Here is a 20,468-nt window from a genome sequence, read left to right as displayed (position 1 = left end):
TTTTTACTGCACGCTGTGAGACTCTCACAATGTGCGTTAGAAGCTGCAGAGCGTCAGATAGAGCCCGCTTCATTTCCTGGCTGGAGAACATCCAGCATCATTTAGCTCTTTCTTCCCCAGCCCGCCCCTTTTGATTCATTGGATTTCAGTTCTTTCAGGGATCTTCATCATCAGTCACGGAGGCTCAGCATCACATGTGGGTGTTACCATAGGTGTGTGCAGCCTATTGGATTAGGTGTAGGGATATGCAATTGGTGGACCTCCAGCTGTTGCAAAACTACAAGTCCCATCATGCCTCTGCCTCTGGGTGTCGTGCTTGTGGCCGTCAGTCTTGCTATGCCTCGTGGGACTTGTAGTTCTGCAACAGCTGGAGGTCCGCTAATTGCATATCCCTGGATTAGGGTGTGCACCATAACCACTTCCCGACCGCCGCATGTATATGTACGTCCACAGAATGGCACGTACAGGTACGTCCTTGCCTTTCCGCGGGTCGGGGGTCCGATCCGGACACCCCCCCCCCCCCCCCCACATGCGGCGGTCGGATTCCCGCGGGGAGCGATCCGGGATGAGGGCGCGGCTATTCGTTTCTAGCCGCCCCCTCGCGATCGCTCCCCGGAGCTGAAGAACGGGGAGAGCCGTATGTAAACACGGCTTCCCCGTGCTTCACTGTGGCGGCTGCATCGATCGTGTGATCTCTTTTATAGGGGGACTCGATCGATGATGTCAGACCTACAGCCACACCCCCCTACTGTTGTAAACACACACTAGGTGAAGCCTAACACGTTCAGCGCCCCCTGTGGTTAACTCCCAAACTGCAACTGTCATTTTCACAATAAACAATGCAATTTAAATGCGTTTTTTGCTGTGAAAATGACAATGGTCCCAAAAATGTGTCAAAATTGTCCGAAGTGTCCGCCATAATGTCGCAGTCACGAAAAAAATCGCTGATCGCCGCCATTAGTAGTAAAAAAAAAAAAAAAAAAAACTATCCCCTATTTTTTAAACGCTATAAATTTTGCGCAAACCAATCGATAAACGCTTATTGCGATTTTTTTTACCAAAAATAGGTAGAAGAATACGTATCGGCCTAAACTGAGGGAAAAAAAATGTTTTATATATGTTTTTGGGGATATTTATTATAGCAAAAAGTAAAAAATATTGCATTTTCTTCAAAATTGTCGCTCTATTTTTGTTTAAAGCGCAAAAAATAAAAACCGCAGAGGGGATCAAATACCACCAAAAGAAAGCTCTATTTGTGGGGAAAAAAGGACGCCAATTTTGTTTGGGAGCCACGTCGCATGACCGCGCAATTGTCTGTTAAAGCGACGCAGTGCCGAATCGCAAAACCTGGCCTGGGCATTTAGCTGCCTAAAGGTCCGGGGCTTAAGTGGTTAAAGATCAAACACGTGTGTGTGTGTGTGTGTGTGTCCAGGGCCGCCATCAGGAATTTTGGGGCCCCTTACACAGCTTCAGGCATGGGCCCCCTGGAGCAGAGAATCGGGGGGGGGGGGCTCTTCTGACACAAATTGAGCAGGGGGGGAGTGCCGCAAGTTGAGAAGTGGGGGGGCGGCACAAATTCAGAATGGGGGGGGGGCATGGCGAATCGAAAAGCTGGGGGGGGGGGCTGCCGCCGCGTATTAGGGTTGGGGGGGCTTTGGGTGCTGACGAACAAAAAAAATGTAAATAAAAAAAAGGGGTATGCCATCCGGGGCCCTGGGGACCACCGGGCCCCTTACAGGTGTACTGCCTGTACCCCCCTGATGGCGACCCTGTGTGTATCTACATATCCAGTATATGACCCTGACATACTGATCTCCCTGCCGGCACAATAATAATATAATAATGCGATAATGCTAATGCACATGGGGGGATTAGGGTGTGCCCAGGCACATGCGGCACACCCTGTGTGCACGCCTATGGGTGTTACCCAGGGTGGTCTGGGTTCAAATACAACCTGCCCAGGTAACTGCCACCGCTCCAGTCTAACATCTCCCCATCAAAGATTTCTCTATATTTTCCATTCCTTTCCCATCAAGAGTCAGCCTCTATTTGCATCAGTACTGAGGGATCTTGAGAGGAGGACTGAGATCTGTCTGCATTACATAGAGAAGCACGCATACCCAGTGATGATGTTACTGGATCTAAAATAAGGGAAGAAATGAAAATGGAAATGTTTTCTTTAAAGATGTCATTAGCATGTTGATGAGGGGCGAAGGAAGAACCGGTGAAGGGAAAATATAATATAATCAGATTAAACTTTCATTTTACAGGATAGCAGACAATGCTGCCATATAGCTGTCAGCTCTACCGGGGAACGGTCTACAACTCCGGGACCTGTCCCTGTCCTCGTTCTTCACTCATCCCTCTCATTATTATTCATGAGATCGTAGCCTTCCCTTCATTTATTAAAGGAGAATTCAGAATGACACACTGACACAGAGATCAGCCTGAAAGTGTCCTTGGAAATCAATCCTCAGATGTCCCCAAAACCAACTCAGGATCTTTCTATAGATACTTCTTCAGGATCTTTCTATAGATACTTCTTCAGGATCTTTCTACAGATACTTCTTCAGGATCTTTCTATAGATACTTATTCAGGATCTTTCTATAGATACTTCTTCAGGATCTTTCTATAGATACTTCTTCAGGATCTTTCTATAGATACTTCTTCAGGAGTAACTCAATCTCTATTACATCGTAACATTGTATACAAATGTGTGAGATCCAGAAATGGAAGAAACCTGAAGAAGGCATCCTGAAATCTTGTATTATATTCATCAATATAGGGGATCACATCCAATATAGGGGATCACATCCAATATAGGGGATCACCTCACCTCCAATATATAGGATCACCTCCAATATAGGGGGTCACCTCACCTCCGATATAGAAGATCTCTCCATCTACAATATAGGGGAGCACCTCTCCTCCAATATAGAGGATCACCTCACCTCCAATATAGGGGATCACCTCACCTCCAATATAGGGGATCATCTCACCTCCAATATAGGGGATCATCTCACCTCCAATAAAGGGGATCACCTCACCTCCAATATAGAGAATCATCTCTCCTCCAATATAGGGGATCACCTCACCTCCAATATAGGGGATCACCCCACCTCCAATATAGGGGAGCACCTCACCTCCAATATAGGGGAGCACCTCACCTCCAATATAGAGGATCACATCACCTCCAATATAGGGGAGCACCTCACCTTCAATATAGGGATCACCTCACCTCCAATATAGGGGATCACCTCACCTCCAATATAGAGGATCACCTCAATTCCAATATAGGGGATCACCTCACCTCCTAAATAGGGGATCACCTCACCTCCAATATAGGGGATCACCTCACCTCCAATATAGAGGATCACCTCAATTCCAATATAGGGGATCACCTCACCTCCTAAATAGGGGAGCACCTCACCTCCTATATAGGGAAGTACCTCACCTCCAATATAGAGGATCACATCACCTCCAATATAGGGGAGCACCTCACCTCACCTCCAATATAGGGATCACTTCACCTCCAATATAGAGGATCACATCACCTCCAATATAGAGGATCACCTCACCTCCAATATAGAGGATCACATCACCTCCAATATAGAGGATCACATCACCTCCAATATAGAGGAGCACCTCACCTCCAATATAGAGGAGCACCTCACCTCCAATATAGGGGAGCACCTCACCTCACCTCCAATATAGGGGAGCACCTCACCTCACCTCCAATATAGGGATCACCTCCAATATAGAGGATCACCTAATCGGTAAACTAGGTGCAAAGAGTGACAGCCGGGGCAAAGTACAAGAAGCCATTACCGACCAATCAGAAATCATCCCTAACTGCCCTGCAGCCAAAAGCTGGTTGCCATGGGTTGTTGCACCTTGCATATGACGGCTCAGTGACATGAAGCTTTGCACAGAACACAAGCAGGATTAGCCCAGAGCTGATGCTGCAGCTGATCCCATTGTGCAGCACATAAAGAAGGTGTAGCAGCCGGCTAATTGTGCTGCAGGGACTGAAGAGCATCCTGAACAGGCAAGCACTTACCATGATGGTGACAGTGGCAATCCCAGCTCCAAGCTCCAGCTACCCCTTCCTCCTCATCCATGCTTTGTTCTTCAGGCTGCCTGTCTCTTCTGCACACTGCATCCTCCCCAGCAGTCCTCCTGTGTCTGTGATCAGCCCATTCTCTCCCAGGTCACACACTGGAGTCAGCAGCCTTCCTCCTCTGCCTTCCCAGGGAACTCCTCTCAGGACACGCCCACTGCCTGACGTCACAGCCAGCTGTCAATCACTGCTGGAGCACAGCTGTCACATCCAGCCAGCACCTGGCCAGGCACTCCTAGGGCACTCATACCAGGGGATGGGTCCAATGCCAGCATAAAACTGGTACTATAACCACTGGCAGGAATGATTCATCACCAGTGTGTTCACACCAAGAACAAAATAATAATTAACTTTTTTTTTTTAATAATAGTTATGCATGCAGCAATTAGACCACAACAACTGGAAGTCATAATCGGCAGTCACCAGCCTGTTATTTTTATAGCATGGAAATTATATTTAATTTGTAATGATAAAAATATCAAGATAAAAAATAGCTAAATAATATAAATAATAAAAAATAAAAATAAGCAAGCAAAAAAATAAATAAATAAATAACAATAATATTGGGCCAGATTCTCAGTCAATGGCGTATCTTTGCCCGGGCGTAACATATCCGATTTACGTTACGCCTCCGCAACTTAGACGGGCAAGTGCTGTATTCTCAAAGCACTTGCTCCGTAAGTTGCGGCGGCAAAGCGTAAACTCGTCCGGCGTAAGCCCCCCCAATTCAAATTTGGATCAGGGGGGCGTGTTTTATGTAAAACTACTGTGACCCGACGTGATTGACGTTTTTGCGGAAACGGCGCATGCGCCGTCCGTGGAATTTCCCAGTGTGCATTGCTCCGAAGTACGCCGCAAGGACGTCATTGGTTTCGACGTGAACGTAAATGACGTCCAGCCCCATTCACGGACGACTTACGCAAACGACGTAAATTTTTCAAATTTCGACGCGGGAACGACGGCCATACTTAACATTGGTACGCCGCACTTATGCCTCATATAGCAGGGGCAACTATACGCCGGGAAAAGCCTAACGTAAACGTCGTAACTTGACTGCGTCGGCCGCGCGTACGTTCGGGAATTTGCGTATCTAGATAATTTGCATACTCAACGCGGCATTCGACGGAAGCGCCACCTAGCGGTCAACAAAAAAATGCAGTTTAGATCCGACGGCGTAAGAGACTTACGCCTGTCGGATCTAATGGATATCTATGCGTAACTGATTCTAAGAATCAGGCGCATAGATACGACGGGTCGGATTAGGACTTACGACGGCGTACATGGCGCTGCGCCGTCGTAAGTCCTTTCAGAATCTGGCCCATTGTATTGTAAAGAAAAGGGAGGCTGTATTGGACTATGATGGCATCGTATGATCAACTGATAGACAGTCAAATTTATAATGTAAAATATTTTTATCACAAAGTAAAAATTTCTAAACATTTACAATAAAATATTGATTGTGACAACCATAAATCAGCTAATCATTAACATTGTATTAACAATGATGTATACAAAACATCAAATATTCTGCAGTGTACATGTACTCTACATGTTGCATGTTTCGCAGTTACTTGGTGTCCGCTTCCTCAGGAGCCATACATGGGCACATCATTTATTAAAAGATGTATATGGAATATGTCACAAAACGTGGATGCTGTGTCAGGTAGGTGGCCAAGAACCTGGTCCAGGGAAGCAACCTACCCCGGGGGACACAAAAATGCAGGATGACCCACATAAATTGGTACAACCTGATTATAAAGAGACGTCTGTTCTATCCCCACAGTGTCACCTTGGTATATTGTACATGAACAGCCCCTCTGGGTACAGGGAGGTCTTAACGGAAAATTGTGTTGGTGTGAAGGGTAAAATTATATATCCTCCAGCCAGATCTTCCATTACTTCAATAAGGTAACTGCCTCAAATAAAGTGAGGGATCATTGGTGACAGGGGAGATACACAGGCGTGTCAAAGACCAGGCCACTTTTTGAGATTCGGCACTGCGTCACTTTAACTGACAATTGCGCGGTCGTGCGACGTGGCTCCCAAACAAAATTGGCGTCCTTTTTTTCCCACAAATAGAGCTTTCTTTTGGTGGTATTTGATCATCTCTGCGGTTTTTAGTTTTTGCGCTATAAACAAAAATAGAGCGATAATTTTGAAAAAAAAAAATATTTTTAACTTTTTGCTGTAATAAATATCCCCCAAAAATATATAAAAAAAAACGATTTTTTTCCTCAGTTTAGGCCGATACGTATTCTTCTACCTATTTTTCGTAAAAAAAAATCGCAATAAGCGTTTATTGATTGGTTTGCGCAAATGTTATAAGGTTTACAAAATAGGGGATAGTTTTGTGGCATTTTTATTAATATTTTTTTTTTTATCGGTACTGCGACACTTCGGACACTTTTGACACATTTTTGGGACCATTGGCATTTTTATAGCGATCAGTGCTATAAAAATGCATTGATTACTATAAAAATGTCACTGGCAGTGAAGTGGTTAACACTAGGGGGCGAGGAGGCGGTTAAGTATGCTCCCTGGGTGTGTTCTAACTGAACAGGGGGGGGGGACTGACTTGGGGAAATGACTGATCGCTGATCATACATTGTATGAACAGACGATCAGGCATTTCTCCCCCTGTTTACACACACAGCTCCCGGTCCTCACTCTGTAACGAGCGATCGCGGGTGCCCGGCGGTGATCGCGCCCGCAGGGCACGTGCGTCAACGTCAGGGGCGAGCGGGGGGGGGCGCGTGTGCGCGGGCCCCTATTGGCTGCTCGGCGAGATGACGTAGATATACGTGATCTCGCCCAGCAGAGCCGACCTTCCCCCCTGTAAAACGGCGGTTGGTCGGCAAGCGCTTAATACAGCAATTGTGCTGCATTAAGGAGACGCCTGTGTATCTCCCCCGTCATCCTGCATTTTTGTGTCCCCCGGGGTGGGTTGCTTCCCTGGACCGGGTTCTTGGCCACCTACCTGACACAGCATCCACATTTTGTGACATAATCTATATACATCGTTTAATAAATTATGTGCCCATGTATGGCTCCTGAGGAAGCGGACACCAAGTAACCGCGAAACATGCAACATGTAGAGTACATGTACACTGCAGAATATTTGATGTTTTGTATACATCATTGTTAATACAATGTTAATGATAAGCTGATTTATGGTTGTCACAATCAGTATTTTATTGTAAATGTTTAGAAATTTTTACTTTGTAATAAAAATATTTTACATTATAAATTTGACTGTCTATCAGTTGCTCATACGATGCCATCATAGTCCAATACAGCCTCCCTTTTCTTTACAATATTTCAATGGGACAAAGGCATAATTTTGTAACATAAATATACCCTAGCACTTTAATACATAACAACAATATTGTGATGATTATTGTTATGAGCCGTAATAATAAAAATAATCATGTAACATTGTTTTTTATATTAATGTATTATTATTATTATTATTATTATTATTAATAATAATAATGAAATAGAAAATACTTATATCATAGTAATAATGATAACTTATTATACACTTGTTATTAATAATAATAAAAACAACAACAATTGTTTATATTGGGCCAAATTCTCAAAACCATGTGTAAATTTAGGATTATCTAACTTATGTCATTTAAGTTAGGTCGCCCTAAGTTGGTGTCGTAACTACCGTATTCTCAGTGCATTTGCGCTCAAAACTGCGCCATCCTTAACTTAAGTTTCAATGCCTAAGGCGTGGTTATGGCAAGTGGGATTGAAGTGGGCGTGCTTCATTGTAATGAGCCGTGACCCCATGCAAATGAAGTGCCGGCCGTACTGCGCATGCGCGCACGAATCTGGACCTCAATGCGCATGTGCAGAACTTTGGTCAGCGCAATCAGTGAGATAGGTAAAAGGCCAAGCGTACTTAGTTTGAAGATCGCCCTGTGGCTAAATAGCCCCAGTCAAACACACTTCAATTGCAAAAGTATTTCCCTGTGTTCCCTTCCTAAAGCAAGTTGCTTCTGCTTTGAACGTTTGTCAGTGTTTGTTGGTAAGATTGTTTTGTGAGAAAAGTGTTTGTGGAGTTGGAGGGTATAGTTGGTGTTTGTTTTTGCTAATTTGTTTTTTGTTTTGATTGTTTGCCTGTTTGTTTTTACTAATAGTTTTTTTTGGGTTTTGTTTATATTTTTTGTTTTCCTTTTTTGCCTGTTTGTTTTCGAATTAATAGTAGCTGTCTGTCTATTTTTTATTTTGGCTTGTTTGTATTTTCTTTGGTGTGTGTGTGTATTGTTGTTTGTTTGTTGGCTGAGTTCCCTGTTGCTGGGTGTTGTCTGTCATGGCTCCCAAGCGCAGGAAGCTAAATTTTTCACCGGCAGAGAAGCATATACTTGCTCAGGGCGTCCTTAAATTTGGGCGATTTCTCCATGGCCCTGAGAGCCACACCACCACCCCGGCCAGGAGGAAGGAGATCCTTCAAAAGATCACCGATCGGATCAATGCGGCGGGGGGGGGGGGAGACCAGGACCATCGCTGGAGTTCAAAAAAAAATAAATGACTTGAGGAGCGTGTCCCGGAACAAGCTGGCAACGCTGCATGCCCATACCAGGGGCACTGGAGGAGGGGGACCCTGCCCAGTCAGGATGAGTGAGGAGGAATGGGCAGTGGCCCAGTGTTTCCACCCACAGCAGGTGGTGGGCCTGCCTGGCTTTGACAATGATCCTCTTATGAGGACAGGTAATTTTTTTGAATTTCTATCTGGTGATTAGCATGTGTGGGTGGGGGAAGGGAAGATGTGCCAAGTTTGTGGATACAACAACCTGTGATTGTTTTGTGTCCTCCCCAGATGGCCAGGAGGTGGCAGCCCCATCAGCCCAGGAGGTGGCAGCCCCATCATCCCAGGAGGTGGCAGCCCCATCATCCCAGGAGGTGGCAGCCCCATCAGCCCAGGAGGTGGCAGCCCCATCAGCCCAGGAGGTGGCAGCCCCATCAGGTCAGGAGTTTGCTGGCCCATCAGGTCAGGAGGTTGCTGGCCCATCAGGGCAGGCTGCTGCACCACCCCCAAGACAGGCTCATGCAGAGTCACAAGAAGGGCAGGATTCGCCATGGGAGGGGAGTGCCCACAACTCCCCTAATTTGGATGTTGAGTGGGAGGAGGATGAGGGGGAGGAAGATGACAATATTCTGATTGGGCAGGAAATAATGATGGGCCAAGATATGACCTTTGAATCATCCCCTGAGGGAACCCCACAGGCGCCCAGAAGTCAGGCCACCATCATGGGTCGCCCCTTCCAACCCTCCTCCAACATGCAGCAGCACCCATGGCTCACTCCAACTCCTCCTCCAAGGCCACAAGCCTCAGGGGCAAGTAGGATGCCGACCCCTGAAAACAGGGGGGGGTTGGTGCGTCTGCCGGTCAGTCTGTTGAGGGACAATGTCCGGCAGACCCGCAGTCTGTCTGCAATACAAAAAACTATCAGCAAGGTGGAGCGCAGCCTGGGTGCAATGAGGGAGTCACTGGGTGACGTGGCCACCAACTCCGTGGGGGTCATCACCTGTTTGTGGGACATGAGGAACGCCACAACAGGTGTGGCCCAGGAGGTGACTGCCCTCACCCAGGCTGTGCAGGCCAATACCCGGGCTGTGCAGGCCAATACGGCTGCCATAACTTCCTGTCTGACAAGGATAGCCGTTGCCTTGGAGGGAAGGCCAGCAGGAGGACAGACACCAGGGGAGGCTGCTTCCTCCCCTGTACAGTCCCCCCGCCCTCAAAATACTCCCTCCCCTGCACAGTCCCCCCCCCCTGAAAATACTCCCTCCCCTGCACAGACCCCCCCCCCGTGAAGATCCCCCAGTTGGCCGTGGCCGTCCCCGTGGCCGTCCCCGTGACCGTGCCCGTGCCCGTGGGCAGCCCAGAAGGAGCACTCGGCAACATCCCTAATTTGCAGGGGTACTTTTTTTTTTTTTTTTTACACTGTACTTATGATTTGGTCTATGTGTGTGAATGATGTGTGAATGTGGGGGGATGGCATTCCTGAAAACATAAGGGTGTCACCCTCAGTTTTGGTGGAGTAGGGATCCCCAGGACCAGGGAGAAGTCATCCTAGGTTCCTGAATGGTGTATGAATGCACAGTGACATAATTGGAGCCGTGGCGGGGCGTTACTGCTCCCAAGTACCAAAGGGGGGGGGGGGGGGTACTTGGATCTAATCCAATTCTATGTGCATGTGATGTGTCTGTGCTAGGGACCACAGTGACGTGCATTCATGCATTCTCATTGTGAGATAATTAATGTGCGTTTTGTAAATCAAAATAAACATTCTGTTTGGCATATAAGTAATGTGCATTTATTTAACAAAATAAAGATTTAAAGGTCACATAATCTCTGTGATTTGGTCTTGGCAAATCAAAAACAAAAATTGTATTAGGATGCATTTACTGGGCAAAGATGCCTTCAGACAGTTGTCTCCTGATTGCCTGGCCCTCAGCAGACCGGGTAGAGGGGTTTGGGGGGGGGGGGGGTTGCCTGGGTGGGGGGTCAGGTCAGGAGATATGTCCACATGCATGCCCTTTCTTAATGCAAAATTGTGCAGTATGCAACATGCACCAATAATTTTGCATACAAAGTCTGGGGAATACAATAGTGTACCCCCAGTCTTGTCCAGGCATCGGAATCGTGACTTTAGCATGCCAAAAGTCCGCTCAACTATAGCCCGGGTCTGGACGTGCACCTCATTGTATTTTCGTTCTCCGGGTGTTTGGGGGTTTCTAAAGGGGGTCATCAGGTGGGGTCCCAATGCATATCCTGAGTCACCTGTAAGGGAAAAGACAGGAGGATATTAGTCATGCATGTGCCCCTTGTGATGTCTCCATCATGGGGGGGGCATACCTGACACCAATGTCACTCACCAATCAGCCAGCTGTCTCCATAAACGTTCATCTCCAAGTCTTGGTAGATCTTGGTCTGCCGTAGAATAAAACTGTCGTGGCACGACCCTGGAAACTTGGCACAAACGTGCCAGATGAGGCCATGGGCATCTACAATCATCTGGACGTTGATGGAATGCCACCCTTTTCTGTTTCTGAACAGGTGTTCAGTTTCATGGGGGGGCTGGAGTGCCACATGGGTGCAGTCAATCGCACCGATGATCTTAGGAAAGCCAGCAATATTGTAGAAGTCTGTCATGGCTTGCACACGCTGGTCCTCCTGGGTGGGCATGACAAACTGATGGCTCATGCGCCGCAGTATGGCAGGGACCACCTGATGTAGGCATTTACTCATGGTGGACTGCACCATCCCAGCCACACCTCCAGATGCTCGCTGGAAGGAGCCACTCGCTAGAAAATGCAGTGTTGCCATAACTTTTTCCAGAGGTGTCAGGGCATGGGAACGTAGGGTTGGGGCGATTAGATCCTCATGAAGGAGTTGGGTAATCTCCAGGATGGCCTCCCTATCAAATCGGTAGTTGCCAATGACCTCATAAACTGGCATTTGCCAAATATCACGGCGTGGCCGATAAACACGCGCCTGTGCCCTCATCCTCCTCCTCTGTGCCCTCCTCCTCCTTTGTGCCTGTAAGGCAGCAAGTGCCGTCAAAATCATTGCTGGTCCTGGCATTTTTCAGCAACAAACTTCACAACTAGAGCTGTAACTCCCTTCTGCAAACCCTTCCACAGCATGTGTAAAATTAGGGCTGGTTTTATAATGTGGAACTTTAGTCAGAAAAACTAACAGGTGCGCACAGGGCGGAAAATACGGCACACACACTTAATTCTGAGAATCGCCCTAACTCCCTCATTTGCATCTTTGCCTATCAAAAACAGCGGCGAGCCTAGCGTAATTTGCGCCCGGGAATGCGCAGGTGTAACTACTTTAAGTACGGCTGAAAATACGGAAATCTTTGCTTAAGTCATTTTGACGATCGCGCGCAAATATACGCGCCGTGTAAAATTAGAAAAATGGAGTTAAGTCTGCGTATCTCTTTTGAGAATTTGGCCCATTGTCTTTTATGTATGATATATTCATATTACTTAAATATTCTAAATATAAATAATAATAAACAGGATAATAACCACGTAACATTGATTGTTATTACTGTTGTTAGTATTAGTATTATTAAAAAATAATATATAATAATGCTAACTTATTATTATTATTATTAACAAGTATATAATAGTTTATGGGGTAGATTCATGCAGGAGATATGACGGCGTATCTCCGTATACGCCGTCGTATCTCTGAGTGTGCGGTGTCGTATCTATGCTCCTGATTCATAGAATCAGTTACGCATAGATTTGACTAAGATTCGACCAGCGTTGCACTTTTAGGCTGGCCGCTAGGTGGTGCTTCCGTATATTTACGCGTTGAATATGCAAATTAGGTAGATACGCCGATTCAGAAACATACGTTTGCCCGGCGCATTTTTTTACGTTGTTTACGTTATTCTTTTTCCGGCGTATAGTTACCCCTGCTATATGAGGCGTATCCTATGTTAAGTATGGCCGTCGTTCCCGCGTCAAATTTTGAAAATTTTACGCCGTTTGCGTAAGTCGTCCGTGAATGGGGCTGTGCGTGGGGTCACACTACATTTAAATAAAACACACCCACATCATCCACATTTGAATTAGGCAGGCTTACGCCGGACCACATACGTTACGCCGCCGTAACATAGGGCGCAAGTTGTTTCTGAATATGGAACTTGCGCAGAAAGATACTCCATTGTATCTGAATCTACCCCTATATCTTCTTTTGTGTATGATATATTCAGATTGCTAATAATTTACAAATCTAAATAATAATAATAAGCAAGCAAATACCAACAACAACAACACCAATAATAATAATAATGATTATTATTATTATAAAAATAACTATGTAACAATAATGCTGATAACACATTATATACTTGATTGTTATTATAACTATGCAACAATAATGCTGATAACTTATTATACACATAAGAACACACTTGATGATAATAATAATAATAATAATGAAATAAAAAATACATTTAAAATAGTAATAATGATAACTTATTATACACTTGTTATCAATAATAATGAAAACAACAATAGTTTATATTGTCTTTTATGTATGATATATTCATATTACTTAAATATTTCAAATATAAATAATAATAAACAGGATAATGACAACGTAACAAGATTGTTGTTACTTTTGTTATTATTAGTATTATTACAAGAAGTAACTATGTAATTATAATAATAATGCTAACTTATTATTATTGACAAGTGTATAATAGTTTATAAATCTTCTTTTGTGTATGATATATTCAGATTGCTAATAATTTACAAGTCTTAATAATAATAATAGTAAACTAGCAAATACCAACAACAACACCAATAATAATAATGATTATTATTATAAAAATAACTAAGTAACAATAATTCTGATAACCTATTATATACTTGATGATTATTATTATTATTATTATTATTATTATTATTATTATTATTATTATAACAACTATGTAACAATGTTGCTGATAACCTATTATATACTTGATTATTGTTATTAATATTATAACTATGTAACAATAATGCTGATAACTTAATATACACATAAGAACGCAATTGATGATAATAATAATAATAATAAAAGAAAATAATAGTATATTTTCTATATTTATTATTTATTTATTTTTCTATACCGGCAGAACGGGGAGAGGCCAGTGTAAACAAGGCATCTCTCCGTTCTGGCTAGTGACACTAAAGCCCCGTACACACGATAGAATCCATCCGCTGAAAAATCCCAGCAAATGGGTTTCTGCGGATAGATCCTATGGTGTGTACACTCCAGTGGATCTGTTTCCGCGGATATTTATCCCCTGGGATGGATTCCAGCAGATCGAATATTCGCTGACATGACAAACAAATCTATCCGCTGGAATCCATCCCAACGGATGGATCCGCTGGTCTGTATAGACTCACCGGATCCATCCGTCCGAAGGGATCCCCCGCATGCGTCGTAATGATTCGACGCATGCGTGGAATTCCTTATATGACAGCGTCGCGCACGTCGCCGCGTCATAATCGCGGCGACGGCGCGACACGTCATCGCCAGAGGATTTCGGCGCGGATTTCAATGCGATGGTGTGTACACTCCATCGCATAGAAATCCGCGGAAATCCTCGAGAGGATTTATCCGTGGAAACGGTCCGCTGGAACGTATCCGCGGATAAATCCTCCCGTGTGTATGGGGCCTTACACTGATCATCTGCTCCCTCTCTAACAGTTAGAATCACTCCCTAGGAAACACTTAACCCCTTCCTAGCCCCCTAGTGGTTAACCCCTTCCCTGCCAGTCACATTTATACAGTAATCAGTGCATTTTTATAGCACCGATCACTGTATAAATGTGAATGGTCCCAAAATAGCATCAAAAGTGTCCGATATGTCGGCCATAATGTCGCAGTCACAATAAAAATCGCTGATCACGGTCATTAATAGTAAAAAAAAATATTAATAAAAATGCCATAAAATTATCCCCTTTTGTAGACGCTATAACTTTTGCGCAAACCAATCAATAGACGCTTATTGTGATTTTTTTTAGCAAAAATATGTAGAAGAATACGTATCGGCCTAAACTGAGAAAAAATGTTTTTTTATATATATTTATTATAGCAAAAAGTATAAAAACCCCAGAGGTGATCAAATATCACCAAAATAAAGCTCTATCTGTTGGGAAAAAAGGACGTAAATTTTGTTTGGAAGCCACGTCGCACGAACGCGCAATTGTCAGTTAAAGCAAGGCAGTGCCGAATCGCAAAAAGTGGCCCGGTCCTTTGGCAACCAAATGGTCCAGGGCTGAAGTGGTTAAAAGTCATTATAAAGGAAAAGTAGTGGTCACAAAACATACTTTTTGCGTTTAGCAGATTATTTGCATATTCATTATTTTTTGGTAAATAATTATTCAAAGGTCTGGGTAACTTGGAGGAGGGGACGGGGACGGGGACAATGTTTTATTCCTTACCTACCTGCTTTGTGCTAGAAGGTGTCCCTCTGTTTTTTAATGTAAAAAAGTTGGGAGGTACGGGAAGCTATAATACCACCAGGAATGCTACAATAATTACTTTCCATTCCCCTGGTGTTCGGCTCTATTCTGACCCATGCACATTAATGTGTGTGCTTTCATGCACCGACACATGTTGAATTAGGACTACACATGAAATAGTCTCCGAGGACCCATTTTCGATTTATGAGTTTTGTCCCAACCCCTGTCATTGCTAATTTTATTGGACAGCTTAGCCTGCATGTTTTAACCCCATGCATCCATATTTGTTACATCAGTAGTCCATTAACCACTTGCTTACTGGGCACATATACCCCCCTCCTGCCCAGGTGAAATTTCAGCTTCCGGCACTGCGTCGCTTTAACTGACAATTGCGCGGTCGTGCGACATGGCTCCCAAACAAAATTGACGTCCTTTTTTCCCCACAAGTAGAGCTTTCTTTTGGTGGTATTTGATCACCTCTGCGGTTTTTATTTTTTGCGCTATAAACAAAAAAGAGCGACAATTTTGAAAAAAAATACAAGATTTTTTACTTGTTGCTATAATAAATATGCCAATTTAAAAAAAAAAAAAATTCTCAGTTTAGGCCGATACGTATTCTTCTACATATTTTTGGGGAAAAAAAATCGCAATAAGCGCAAAAGTTATAGCGCCTACAAAATAGGGGACAGAATTATTATTTTTTTTTTTTTTTTTTGACTAGAAATGGCGGCGATCTGCGATTTTTATTGGGACTGCGACATTATGGCGGACACATCGGACACTTTTGACACATTTTTGGCGCCATTCACATTTATACTGCGATCAGTGCTATAAATATGCACTAATTACTGTATAAATGTGACTGGCATTGAAGGGGTTAACACTGGGGGGTGAGGAAGGGGTTAAATGTATTCCCTATATAGTGTTCTAACTGTGGGGGAAGGGGGGTGACTGGGGGGGGTGACCGATCTGTGTCTCTATGTACAAGAGACACAGATCGGTCTCCTCTCCAGAGACAGGACGCTGTCTCTGTGTGAGCCGGCAATGAGAGATGATCTCATATGTTTACATATGAGATCATCTCTCATTGGCCGCACAGATCGCATCGCAAACGGCCACTCTGATTGGCCGTTCGCGGCGATCTGTAATTGGCTGTGTTCAAGGGACACGGCCAACACAGAGTTTCCCCGCTGCGCGCTCTGGAGCGCGCGCGGGGAACGCCCCAAAGGGGCGGACGTCAAATGACGTCCAGTTGGATATTCAGGTCCGCGCTGTAGCCGTCATTCGGCTATAGCGCGGGCCTCAAGAAGTTAAAGACATTACAGAACTCTGTCAATTAACATTAAAACAATTGTTTTCTCGGTGTCTTTGCATTGAGCCTGCGTTAATCAGCGAAGAAGCTCAATGCACCTGGCGTGAAAGAGCCCTTCCAGAACCTGGAAATGTCCTTGCAGCTTGAACCGGCTGAATGGGGACCTTTGCGGGTCAGTTGCAGAACGTTACTGCACATGTGTGTAGCACCCTTTAGTTGTGCTAGGTATTAGTATAGATTTGTTAGTGTAGGTACCAGTGGTGGCTGGTCCATAACGGGCGACGCCCCCCAAAGCTCACCACTGCCCCCCCACCCCCCCAAAGTTCATAGAACAATTTATTTTTAAATACAGTTGAACCTCGGATTACGAGCATAATCCGTTCCAGGAGAATGCTCGTAATCCAAAGTACTCGCATATCAAAGCGAGATTTCCCATTGAAGTCAACGGAAACTAAAATAATTTGTTCCGCATTGACTTCAATGTGACGCAATACCGAATACGGCCAGAGGTGGGGGGGCGCCAGAGAGTGCCACAAACGGCCGAAAAGGCCCGATGACACTTCGGCTTGGCTCCTGCGCCCCCATACCTTAGGCCAAATGAGCAGGGCTGGACTGGGACAAAAATTTGGCCCTGGACTTCATCCAGACTGGCCCACTTTGACAGGTCTCTCCCATGGCGGCCGGACAACTCCCGCACCCCTTCCCCGGCTGGTACTGGTACCAGTGAGCTAGACATTATTTCACCCGGGGCAAAGAATCAGTTCGTGCCCCCCCTTATGGGACAAGGTTAGGCAGAAGTGAGAAACTCCCAGGCCATAGCTGTTGAGTCAGCTGTCTGTCCCCTACCCCATGCTCCTCTGTTGTTCCCCCTGCTCCTCTGGTCCTCCCCCTGCTTCTGTCCCCCCCCCACCCCAGGTGAGCGCTGCGGGGAGGGAGAGGAGGTGAGCGCTGCGGAAAGGGAAAGACAGAGGAGCGGAGGGGGGGGGGCGGCGGTCCGCTGTCACTGAAGCCAGCCCACTGAGCCATCGGCCCACCGGGAAACTCCCTGTAGTCCCAATGGCCAGTCCATCCCTGCAAATGAGGTACTGCAGGCCTATTTTCGGCTCTGCTCGGCTTCTGCACCCCCGTACCAATTCTGCTCGTCTTGCGAGTCAACACTTGCAAACTGAGTCAGAATTTAAAACAAAAAGTTGCTCGCAAATCAAAACGCTCTCAAATCAAGTTACTCTTAAACCGAGGTTCCACTGTAAATGATAATATGACTAACATATTTTAACATCTTAAAGTTAAAAAATGTTAGTCACATTCTAATTTATTTAAAAATAAATAGTTTCACTGTGTGGGGTACCGGACTAATAGCTGTATATTAGCTCCCAATTTGAAACAAGCACATGATTATAGCCTGAGGCTCTAATTGGCTCATTTGACGTCATCCTTGGGGCGCAGAGCACTGTGCCCCAACCCCCCTCCCACTTTTGCTTTTAGCAAATCAAAATTTGCCATCACGTCATTTTGGTTTCTGGTGGCTAATCAGAAGGCTGAAGATTTGGAACACAGAAGCCGCAGGGTATCAAAGGAGCCGTGACAGGGATGGAGGATCTTTGGATCTTTAACATTGGTTCTGAGCATGCGTGTTTGTACTTTGTACTTTAGCCGATGGACTTGTGTACACACTAGTAGTGCAACAGGTCACAGTTGATCGGTGATCCAAACGGGTCACCCCCTTCGGATCGGCACACACTGTGATCCGCGGATTGCCGCGGCTCTGGAGCTAGGCTGAAGCCGCGGCATTTTCTAATGTTATGGCCGCGGCTCCGGCGCCTTTCCTAACGTTATGGAAAGGCTTCGGCCTACCTCGGGAGCCGCGGCCATAACGTTAGGAAAGGCCGCGGCTTCAGCCTAGCTCCGGAGCCGCGGCCATCTTGGTACACCCAGCGGTGACCCTCCTCCTCTGTTTACAGCCACAGAGGAGGAGGAGCCCGCACTTGTGGGACACACTGCTGGAAGTGTCTGTACTACCTGAGGGGGGGGGTGTCTTGCCTGAGGGGGGGTGTCTTGCCTGAGGGGGGGTGTCTTGCCTGAGGGGGGGTGTCTGTCGGTATTACCTGGGGGGGTGTCTGTACTGAGAGGAGGGGGGGTGTCTGTACTGATGCGGGTGTCTGCACCGAGGGGGTTCTTTACTGAGGGGGGGACACCATTTTTTTCTGCCCTGGGTGACACCAACCCTAGTGAAGCCACTACAGTGGGGGAGATGTGGATATTACAGTGGGGGGGGGGGGATGTGGATATTACAGTGGGGGAGAATTTTTTATTTTTTTTGCCGATCCGAAAATGATCCGATCCGTGACTCCTGATCCGAGGAACGAACCGAACCGTGAGTTTTTTTATCCGTTGCACCCCTAGCACACATGATCGGATTTGCTCCATCGGACATTTGTTGCAGGAAAGTTTTTCTGTTCTCACATTTGTCTGATGAAAAAGCGAAAAAGTTTGTCCGATGGAGCGTACACACGCGGTCGGATTGTCCAATCAAACAGGTCCGTCGGAGGTTTGTTGTCAAAAAGTCCGGCCTTTACAAGCATTTTGAAGGCACACCAATGCAATAAGGCAAAGGACAGGTGTTACATGCTGCAACGCACTTTATTGACCAAAAATTAAGTTCTATAAGCGGCTTATGCCAAGTCACTGGGAGAGAAGGATGGCGGGGGGTACATTTTGCACCAGTAAATGACCGGTCGCGCTGACATTTAAAAGCGGCAATTTGCATGCACAGCTACAAAGACTGTCAGAAAGATTTTTCAAACATGGTTGGAAATATCAGAGTTTTCTGCCACGCTTCATTATATAGGGATTAATGCTGCCTCCTTAACCTTCGCATTAGATGCTCTGTATACAGGGAGTGCAGAATTATTAGGCAAGTTGTATTTTTGAGGATTAATTTTATTATTGAACAACAACCATGTTCTCAATGAACCCAAAAAACTCATTAATATCAAAGCTGAATATTTTTGGAAGTAGTTTTTAGTTTGTTTTTAGTTTTAGCTATTTTAGGGGGATATCGGTGTGTGCAGGTGACTATTACTGTGCATAATTATTAGGCAACTTAACAAAAAATATATATATACCCATTTCAATTATTTATTTTTACCAGTGAAACCAATATAACATCTCAACATTCACAAATATACATTTCTGACATTCAAAAACAAAACAAAAACAAATCAGTGACCAATATAGCCACCTTTCTTTGCAAGGACACTCAAAAGCCTGCCATCCATGGATTCTGTCAGTGTTTTGATCTGTTCACCATCAACATTGCGTGCAGCAGCAACCACAGCCTCCCAGACACTGTTCAGAGAGGTGTACTGTTTTCCCTCCTTGTAAATCTCACATTTGATGATGGACCACAGGTTCTCAATGGGGTTCAGATCAGGTGAACAAGGAGGCCATGTCATTAGTTTTTCTTCTTTTATACCCTTTCTTGCCAGCCACGCTGTGGAGTATTTGGACGCGTGTGATGGAGCATTGTCCTGCATGAAAATCATGTTTTTCTTGAAGGATGCAGACTTCTTCCTGTACCACTGCTTGAAGAAGGTGTCTTCCAGAAACTGGCAGTAGGACTGGGAGTTGAGCTTGACTCCATCCTCAACCCGAAAAGGCCCCACAAGCTCATCTTTGATGATACCAGCCCAAACCAGTACTCCACCTCCACCTTGCTGGCGTCTGAGTCGGACTGGAGCTCTCTGCCCTTTACCAATCCAGCCACGGGCCCATCCATCTGGCCCATCAAGACTCACTGTCATTTCATCAGTCCATAAAACCTTAGAAAAATCAGTCTTGAGATATTTCTTGGCCCAGTCTTGACGTTTCAGCTTGTGTGTCTTGTTCAGTGGTGGTCGTCTTTCAGCCTTTCTTACCTTGGCCATGTCTCTGAGTATTGCACACCTTGTGCTTTTGGGCACTCCAGTGATGTTGCAGCTCTGAAATATGGCCAAACTGGTGGCAAGTGGCATCTTGGCAGCTGCACGCTTGACTTTTCT

The 20,468-nt window shown here is 45.3% G+C and overlaps 1 protein-coding gene across 1 annotated transcript in view; it reads right to left on the bottom strand.

The window, feature by feature from the left end:
• The window catches only part of MAPK4 (mitogen-activated protein kinase 4), a 175,690-nt gene extending 171,437 nt beyond the window's left edge, over positions 1-4,253 (bottom strand). The window contains exon 1 of the mRNA XM_040336946.1: positions 4,062-4,253. The gene's annotated coding sequence lies outside the window, so the exon portion shown is untranslated. The remainder of the gene's footprint in view (positions 1-4,061) is intronic.
• Between the last annotated feature and the right edge of the window lie 16,215 nt (positions 4,254-20,468).

This window comes from Rana temporaria, chromosome 1, assembly GCF_905171775.1.
Source record: "Rana temporaria chromosome 1, aRanTem1.1, whole genome shotgun sequence".
Taxonomy (NCBI): domain Eukaryota; kingdom Metazoa; phylum Chordata; class Amphibia; order Anura; family Ranidae; genus Rana; species Rana temporaria.
The sequence above is the reverse complement of the archived record's forward strand: the minus strand, read 5'-3'. Positions and strand labels throughout refer to the sequence as shown.